Here is a 10080-nt window from a genome sequence, read left to right as displayed (position 1 = left end):
GTCTTGTGTTTTAGATTACTGTCTTGCTGAAAGATTAATTTGTCTCCCAGTGTCTGTTGGAAAGCAGACTGAACCAGGTTTTCCTCTAGGATTTTGTCTGTTTAGTTCTATTCAGTTTATTTTTATTCTAAAAAAAACTTACTAGTCCTTGCCGATGACAAGCATACACATGATGCAGCCACCACCATGCTTGACAATATGAAGTGTTACTCAGTGATATGTTGCCTTGGTTTTCACCCCCAAAATAACTATTTGTATTCAGGACATAAAGTTATTTATTTACAGTTTTACTTTCGTGCCTTATTGCATGTTTTGGAATATTTGTATTCTGTACTCGGTCATATTGTGAAATAACTACAATGTTGATCCACCTCAGTTTTCTCCTAACTGTTTAAACTGTTAAACACTTATTGCACACAGTCTATTATTACTTGACTTGTTGAGCACATTTCTACTGCTGAACTTATTTAGGCTTGCCATAACAAAGGGGTTAAATACTTATTGACTGAAGACATTTCAGCTTTTCATTTTTAATTAGTTTGTAAAAAAGTACCGAAAACATAAGTCCACTTTGACATTATGGGGCATCGTGTGTAGGCCAATGACACAGAAATGTAATCCAGTTTAAATGCAGAATATAACACAACATGTGGAGAATGCCAAGGGGTGTAAATACTTTCTGAAGGTGTGTTATACTTAAAATGTTTAAACTGATGGATCGACTAAATCCCTGAAGATTAGGAGAGGGATACAGTGTGTGTGTGTGTGTGTGTGTGTTAAAACTGCCAATGTTCCTCTCTCTTTCTTTCTCTTGTCTCTCAGATAAGCTTTATTAGCATGAAGAATGACAAGGCCACGGTTGCTAAAGTGAAGTGAGATAATTTTACCTTTATTTAATGAGGCATGTCAGATAATGGCTGCAGGGGCAGTATTGAGTAGCTTGGATGAAAGGTGCACAGAGGTGCCCAGAGTAAATGGTCTGCTCCTCAGTCATAGTTGCTAATATATGCATAGTATTATTAGTATTGGATAGAAAACACTCTGAAGTTTCTAAAACTGTTTGAATTATGTCTGTGAGTATAACATAACTCATATGGCAGGCAACAACCTGAGAAGAAATCCAACCAGAAAGTGAGAAATCTGAGGTTGGTCGATTTTCAACTCATCGCCTATTGAAAACACTGTAGGATATGGATCTGTTTGCACTTCCTACGGCTTCCACTAGATGTCAACAGTCTGTAGAACATTGAATGAAGCTTCTACTGTGATGTTGAGCCGGATGAGAGCTGTTTGAGTCAGTGGTCTGGCAGAGAGCCAGGTCCTGGTCACACGCATTCCACATGATATCGACTTGCGTTCCATTAGTTCTATAGACACAAAGGAATTCTCCGGTTGGAACGTTATTGAATATTTATGATAACAACATCCTAAAGATTGATTCTATACTTAGTTTGACAAGTTTATTCGACCTGTAATATAACTTTTTGAAATTTTCGTCCGACGTTCGCCTGGACTTGCACGAGCGTTTGGATATGTGTACTAAACGCGCTAACAAAGTAGCTACTTGGACATAAATGATGGACATTACCGAACAAAACAAACATTTCTTGTGGAAGTGGGAGTCCTGGGAGTGCATTCCGACGAAGATCAGCAAAGGTAAGTGAAGATTTATAATGCTTTTTATGAGTTTTGTTGACTGCACAATTTAGCGGGTAACTGTTTGGCTTACTTTTGTGGCTGAACGCTGTTCTCAGATTATTGAATATTGTGCTTTTGCCGTAAAGATTTTTGAAATCTGACACAGCGGTTGCATTAAGAACAAGTGTATCTTTAATTCTATGTAAAACATGTATCTTTCATCAAAGTTTATGATGAGGCATTTCTGAACATGGCGCCAATGTAAACTGAGGTTTTTGGATATAAATATGAACTTAATCGAACAAGACATATATGTATTGTGTAACATGAAGTCCTATGAGTGTCATCTGATGAAGATCATCAAAGGTTAGTGATTAATTTTATCTCTATTTCTGCTTTTTGTGACTCCTGTCTTTGGCTGGAAAAATAGCTGTGTTTTTCTGTGATTTTGCCTAACATAATCGTTTGTGGTGCTTTCGCTGAAAAGCCTATTTGAAATCGGACACTTTCGTGGGATTAACAACAAGATTACCTTTAAAATGTTATAAGATACATGTATGTTTGAGGAATTTTAATTATGAGATTTCTGTTGTTTGAATTTGGCGCCCTGCACTTTCACTGGCTGTTGTCATATCATCCCGTTACCGGGATTGCAGCCATAAGAAGTTTAAGAACAAATTCTTATTTTCAATGACAGCCTAGGAACAGTGGGTTAACTGCCTTGTTCAGAACAACAGATTTTTACATTGTCAGCTCTAGGATTCAATCTTGCAACCTTTCGGTTATTAAACCAACGCTCTAACCACTAGGCTACCTGCCGCCCCATAATGACAACAAGAACCGTAAAAAAGAAATATTAGTAATTGTGATTGTTAGTAATTGTGATTACTAAGCTTGGCACACCTGTATTTGGGGAATTTCTCCCATTCTTCTCTGCAGATGCTCTCAAGCTCTGCCAGGTTGGATGGGGAGCATTGCTGCACAGCTATTTTCAGTTCTCTCCAGAGATGTTCGATCGGGTGCAAGTCCGGGCTCTGGCTGGACCACTAAAGGACATTCAGAGACTTGTACCAAAGCCACTCCTGCGTTGGTTTGGCTGTGTGCTTAGGGTCGTTGTCCTGTTGGAAGGTAAACCTTCACCCCAGTCTGAGGTCCTGAGCGCTATGGAGCAGGTTTTCATCAAGGTTTTCATCAGGTTTTCATCTCTATGTTCTTCGCTTCGTTCATCTTTGCCTCGATCCTGACTAGTCTACAAGTCCCTGCCACAAAAAAACACCCCCACAGCATGAAGCTGCCACCACCATGCTTCACCGTAGGGACGGTGCCAGGTTTCCTTCAGATGTGACGCTTGGTATTGAGAGCAAAGAGTTCAATCTTGGCTTGATCAGACCAGAGAATATTGTGTTCTCATGGTCTGAGAGTCTTTAGGTGCCTTTTGGCAAATTCCAAGTGGGCTGTCATGTGCCTTTTACTGAGGAGTGGCTTTCGTCTGGCCACTCTACCATAAAGGCCTGATTGGTGGAGTGCTGCAGAGATGGTTGTCCTTCTGGAAGGTTCTCCCATCTCCACAGAGGAACTCTGGATCTCTGTCAGAGTGACCATCGGGTTATTGGTCATGTCCCTGACCAAGGCCCTTCTTCCCCGATTGCTCAGTTTATACGGACGGCCAGCTCTAGGAAGAGTCTTAGTGGTTCGAAACTTCTTCCATTTTAGAATTATTTTGATACCCTTTCCCAGATATGTGCCTCAACACAATCCTGTCTCGGAGCTCAACGGACAATTCCTTCGACCTCATGGCTTCGTTTTTGCTCTGACATGCACTGTCAACTGTGGGACCTTACATATACAGGTGCGTACCTTTCCAAATCATCTCCAATCAATTGAGTTTTCCACAGGTGGACTCCAATCATCTCAACTGTCAAAATTAGAATAATCTTACTTTTTATTTTTTATGAACAGTTAACACATTTGTAATTTTAGTTAACAATTCAGAAATATGCAATCTAATTGGCGTACACACACATACATAACACACACACAGGATTACACAATTCTCTTGTCTGAACACCATCTACGGTACAGGGGAGTCAAGGGCTCAGTCCTCCACAACCTCCTCCGCAACCCTCTCTGCAACCTTTAAAACAAAGGGTTCTTATTTAGTTAAATATTATCAGGGTTCTTAAGGATATTGTGTCCTTCCCAACATTTTAGTATTGTACATTGGTAAGTAGTTCATTGCTATTTAATTCATTTATGTTTAGCAAAAAATCTGTGCTTTCAACCAGAAAAATCTGAAATCATATGCATTTGCTGGGTTTTAAATCCAAACCAGAATGGAAAAATAAAACATGACTCAATTCAATGCTTTAATGAAGGATGCCATTGGTGCACACTTAGGGAGGTAGAGCGGTGTTTCTTAAACTATGGGTCAGGCCTCAAAGTGGGCCCTGGGTATGTGAGAGGTGGGTCGCAAGGTAATACATTTATAATCACATAGAATACTATTTTATCTTAATTTGGTTTGTTGGAGGACAGGTAATTCCAAATTTGGGTCTCGAGCAGAACCCCTGAGGTAGAGAATCGGGACATAACACAAATCATGTCACATACTGCACATACAAAGGTGATGAGAAAGAGAATGCTGTATTGGTCAGAAAGCAGACTGGGAGTAGGACCTCAGCAGAACCCTGACCGGGAAAGACGATCACCACCTGGGCCAGATTATTGTCACTGACTGTTGGTGTACTTTGTAAAAGCTATTTTGCCAGTCTGTGGTAGGTATTCAAAAAACTGCACACCGCAGAAAGTGCACTGAGGATGATTACTTTCTGTGTAGCAGGGAAATTGGTTGTGATGGCAGTGCGTCAAATTCTGCAATCAAAGGATCAAGGAGGGGAAGCCTTTATCCTGCATCATCAAACGTCTCTTCCCTCACAATGACTAAGGCAGGGATGGCAACTTCTGCTGTACATGCTCCTGCTCGTGTAGAGAAACTTGTGTTGAAGGAATAAGAGGGAGAAAACAAACAGAACGAAAAGTGGGCAGCTTGAACTGGACATCAACTATATAGCAATACTAGTGCCCTCAATGTTTAAAAGCATTGAGGAGAGGAGCGACATGAGGGGCAACATGAATGCTTCCACTAGGATGGATTCACAACAAAAAAATCTCATTGCTCAGTGGCTAACACTTAAACAAAACCCAAACTCTCATTCCATGTCACACACTCAGAATGTGCAGCCTAAGGATAGGATATACAGTACACACAGGAGTACCAAGGACAATATGAATCCTCCTCTAGATCCCCTGACTCTCTTATGCCTCTGGCCCATGTCTCAATCAGGCCTTAGACCCGTCTCAATCAGACCCCCAGAAATGTTTGGGCTCAACCCAGTGTCAGAGCCCTTGATTCCACCGGATGACTCAGGCCCCTCGTAGACCCCAGAAGTCAAACTCTCCTAACTCTAACTGAAAATACACCCCATTTATCTGGTTTGATCTGTGAAGATGGTCACATAGTGGAGCAGTGTACAAAATAAATAAATGCACAAGGAGAAGATCACCTTTCTACAGGAAGATGGATCTATTCTGGCTGCTCATAGGAACTTTGCTGCCTGCCACTCAACCAAACCAATAGCTCTTACTAACCATCAAAATCATCTGTTCATGTTGGGGCCAGGAAACAAGTCCAAGAACTGCACACAGTGTAGTGTAGTAAGACATTTTTCTACCATGAATTTAAGAAAATTAACCCAAAGCTTTAACTGCAAATTAGATCAATTGAGTGCTGGTCCTTTCTTAATTTTTATCTGAACGTCAATCTAAGTTACATAACAAACTTAAACTAGATGTTTTTTTGCAATGGACCTATTTCACAAACACAACGGTGTTCTCTGTTTTGCTCTATGACCCCCACAAGTGTCAGTAAACTCGTCTGACTTTGGTACCGTCAATGTGCCAACTTCTGTTTTGTAGTGTCCGAACGGTTTGGGCTACAAACTAATTGGAAAGTGGAGATCCTCACCAACACCATGGTGTTCTCAGTTTTTCTCTACAACTGCCACAAGTGTCACGGGACTCGTCTGAAGGTACCAGTTTTAAAAAACAAATGGAATTCTGAAGGTCGTCAATATTTATTTATATATATATATATATATATATATATATATATATATATATATATATATATATATATATATATATATATCTCGCCTAGATTTAGGACAGACACTTCAAAACGTTGTTTTGACTGTCCTTTTTGCCATTTATGAATGTGTTATTCCATGTGTTTCTATGGGGTTAAGTAGAAGGGGAGTTATAGAGACAGGATTGTAGGAACAAATGAGAAAAATGCAACAGAAAAGTTTATCTTTCTATTACTTTCTGTATAAAAAAATATAGTGATGTAGTCTATCATTTAAGAAAAGCAATAGGTCAAGATAACGTGGGTTATGCAGATTTCAGCATGGCTATGATGTGGTCAAAGTTACAAAAACGGGTACTGAAGATTCAGACAGACATAGGGTTGCAAAAAACTTTCAATAAATTCCTAGAAAACCTGGTTGGAGGTTTACGGACTTCCTGCTTATTCCCTTCTGATTCCAGGAATCCTCTAACCGGGATTTCAGGAAAGCAAGGGAATTTATTGAAAGTTCCCATAATTTTCCAACCCTAGACAAACATACTGTATACACTGAGTGTACAAAACATTATGAACACCTGCTCTTTCCATAGACTGACCAGGTGAACCCAGATGAAAGCTATGATCCCTTATTGATGTTAATTGTTAAATCCACTTCAATCAGTGGGGATGAAGTGTAGGATATGGGTTAAGCCTTGAGACAATTGAGACATGGATTGTGTATGTGTGCCATACAGAGGGTGCATGGGCAAGACAAAATATTTAAGTGCCTTTGAAGGGGGTATGTTAGTAGGTGGCAGGCGCACCGGTTTGTGTTGAACTACAATGCTGCTGGGGTTTTCATGCTCATCAGTTTCTCATGTGTGTAAAAAATAGTCCACCAACCAAAGGATATCCAGCCAAATTAACCCGCAATCACCAGGTCCTGGAAGGACCGCTTCTCCCACCTCCCTCCCAAGCTGTAGTGTTTGAGGACATAATTGGTAGCAATTTTGCAGAGGACCTTGCACACCATGGTGTTGAGGTCCCTTCCCCCCAGGGAACATAAGTAATGGATCTAAAATGACAGACAAAATTGAGTGGCAGTTATCCCATCATCCCGAATACTCTGATTTACAACCAGGGGCGCAACTTTCACTGAGGACTGAGAGGACCTGTCCCCCCACATTCTGTAATTACATTTTTGTCCCCCTCAGTTTTATCATTGGAATGTGATACAAATAGTGACAACGGTGCGCTTTCGTACCATGTGGACACCTCTGAGCGATTGAGTAGGCTGTTTGGTGTATTTTTCAGACTGGATTTAGGACCACACAGACACCACAGAGCGGGCAACAGGCACGTGTGAAGACATGTAACGTTAGCTATTGTTTCAACTTGACTGAGGTGAATGAATAGGTGAATGAGTTGAATGAATATGCTACGCTAGTGAGTAGCTACCACAGCCAGGTCAGCTCTAGCCTCTCGTTATCTGTCAGATAGCGATATGAGCTGGCTATTATTAATATCTAACAGCAGTTGTTTGTATGGAAATGTTTTGTAGCCTTTGATTTGTGACGTTTCAGAAGTAAATGAACATGGCAAGCCAGTTGATGTACCGTTACAGAGAGAACTGGCCAAAAGTTGGCTTACATTAGCTCAAATTTTTGCCTCAATCAAACTAGACCTTAATCAAACGATGAAACCATCTACGAAAAAACAATTGAAGATTGATATTCTGATGCTTTTTCAGTACAATGTAAGTTGTATTAGTCAGTATGTCAATGTAACGTTATTGATCTGTCAGTTTCCCAAGCTAATTCTCTACTTTTCACACAGTGCATTCGGAAAAGTTTTCAGACCCCTTGACTTTTTCCACTTTTTGTTACGTCACAGCCTTATTACCACATAATGACAAAGCGAAAACAGTTTTTTTTAAATGTTTGCAAATTAAAACAAATAACAAAACTGAAATGTTTTACTTACCTAACTATTCAGCCCCTTTTCTATTAGGTCTGATGAAACCAAGATTGAACTCTTTGGCCTGAATGCCAAGCGTCACGTCTGGAGGAAACCTGGCACCATCCCTATGGTGAAGCATGGTGGTGGCAGCATCGTGCTGTTGGATGTTTTTCAGCTGCAGGGACTGGGAAACTAGTCAGGATCGAGGGAAAGATGAACGAAGCAAAGTACAGAGAGATCCTTGTGGCTTCGGGACAAGTCTCTGAATGCCCAGCCAAAGCCCAAACTTGAACCCGATCAAACATCTCTGGAGAGACCTGAAAATAGCTGTGCCGCGATGCTCCCCATCCAACCTGACAGAGCTTGATAGAATCTGCAGAGAAGAATGGGAGAAATTTCCCAAATATAGGTGTGCCAAGCTTGTAGTGTCATACCCAAGAAGACTTGAGGCTGTAATCGCTGCCAAAGGTGCTTTAACAAAGTACTGAGTAAAGGGTCTGAATACTTATGTATATGTGCTGTTTTTTTATTTTTATACATTTGCAAAAATGTCTAAAAAACCTGTTTTTGTTTTGTCATTATGGGGTATTGGGTATAGATTAATGAGGAAAAAGTAAATGTTATCCACTTAACCTAACACAATTTGGAAAAAGTCAAGGGGTCTGAATACTTTCTGAATGTACTGTAGTAATAAACAGCTCTAATGTTACAGGCTTCAATGTAAAAGTAGTGGTGTGCTATCTGTTCGACTCCCACCCGCAACCACAAGAGCTGGTCCCACATCCAACCACAATCCAGCAATGTTATTTTAGGCGTATGTGGTGATGCAGCTCAATTATTTGATTGATTCAAATTGATTCATTGATTCTGTTCTTGGATAATATAATATAATAATGTACATTTTTGTCATGCCTCATTTTAGGAGGATCAGATGGTGACTGGTCTCAGCAGAGTCAGGCAGCCAGCGAAGTCCAGCAAGTGACAGAGGTGAGGTGAATTTTTGCAGATATAACACTTTATTCTCTCTGTCCAGCAAACACCGGACAAGCCAGATGCTATTTTAAGGTAATGTGACAAACCTCCAAAGTTTGGAGCACGTGATGCCGCGGAGCTGAGCAGACATTGACAAACCGAGCTCTTCAAAGTTATTCTATTATTACCTAAATAACAACGTTGAAACAATATTCTAACATCGGCTGATAAATTGTCAAGTACTTACCTTCCCAAAGAGCCATGGACCTCCGACCGAGAGGCAAGAAGGACGACCAAAACGTTGTTGATTCCCAAGATAACGATAACGCTACAGCTAGCAAGATTAGCATTAGCCCTCATAACTCAGACGACAGTTCCAGACTGTTGCGAGCCTCTTGCGAGCCTGCCGACCTGCTGGCTACTCTCCTCCGGGAAATTCAGGGATGGTAAAAAAGGTCTTTCTATGAAAATTGACAAGAAATCGGCTGAACTCCATTCTTCCATTGACGACCTGAAATCCTCCATGAATGATCTCCTTTAGAGAACGACTGAGGCTGAGTTGCGCATTAGCACAGTTGAAGATACCATCGCTCGACATGACCAGGTTCTGATACAACTGCAGAAGGACAATGCCTACCTCAAAAACAAGGTAGACCAGATTTTTTTATTTATTTTTTATTTTTTATTTATCCGTTATTTTACCAGGTAAGTTGACTGAGAACACGTTCTCATTTGCAGCAACGACCTGGGGAATAGTTACAGGGGAGAGGAGGGGGATGAATGAGCCAATTGTAAACTAGCAAGATTAGCATTAGCCCTCATAACTCAGACGACAGTTCCAGACTGTTGCGAGCCTCTTGCGAGCCTGCCGACATGCTGGCTACTCTCCTCCGGGAAATTCAGGATGGTAACAAAGGTCTTTCTATGAAAATTGACAAGAAATCGGCTGAACTCCATTCTTCCATTGACGACCTGAAATCCTCCATGAGGGCTAGAACCAGAGCAGACGTAGTAATATCCGTGTGGTGGGATTGAAAGAGGACAGTGAGGTCCGAGACCCGGTCCGTTTCTTCACTCAATGGATCCCGGATGTCCTAGGCATAATCATATACAGAATATCTTCCTTCAGGTCGCTCAAGCACCACCATGATGGCTACTGGTTCTAGGAGATTAACATTTTTGTTAAGATACAGTTCTTGGCCTCCCGGGTGGCGCAGTGGTCTAGGGCACTGCATCGCAGTGCTAACTGCGCCACCAGAGTCTCTGGGTTCGCAGCCGGCCGCGACCGGGAGGTCCGTGGGGCGACGCACAATTGGGCTAGCGTCGTCCGGGTTAGGGAGGGTTTGGCCGGTAGGGATATCCTTGTCTCATCGCGCTCCAGCGACTCC

Source organism: Salvelinus namaycush, chromosome 14 (assembly GCF_016432855.1).
Source record: "Salvelinus namaycush isolate Seneca chromosome 14, SaNama_1.0, whole genome shotgun sequence".
Lineage (NCBI taxonomy): Eukaryota > Metazoa > Chordata > Actinopteri > Salmoniformes > Salmonidae > Salvelinus > Salvelinus namaycush.
Note: the sequence above shows the minus strand (reverse complement) of the source record.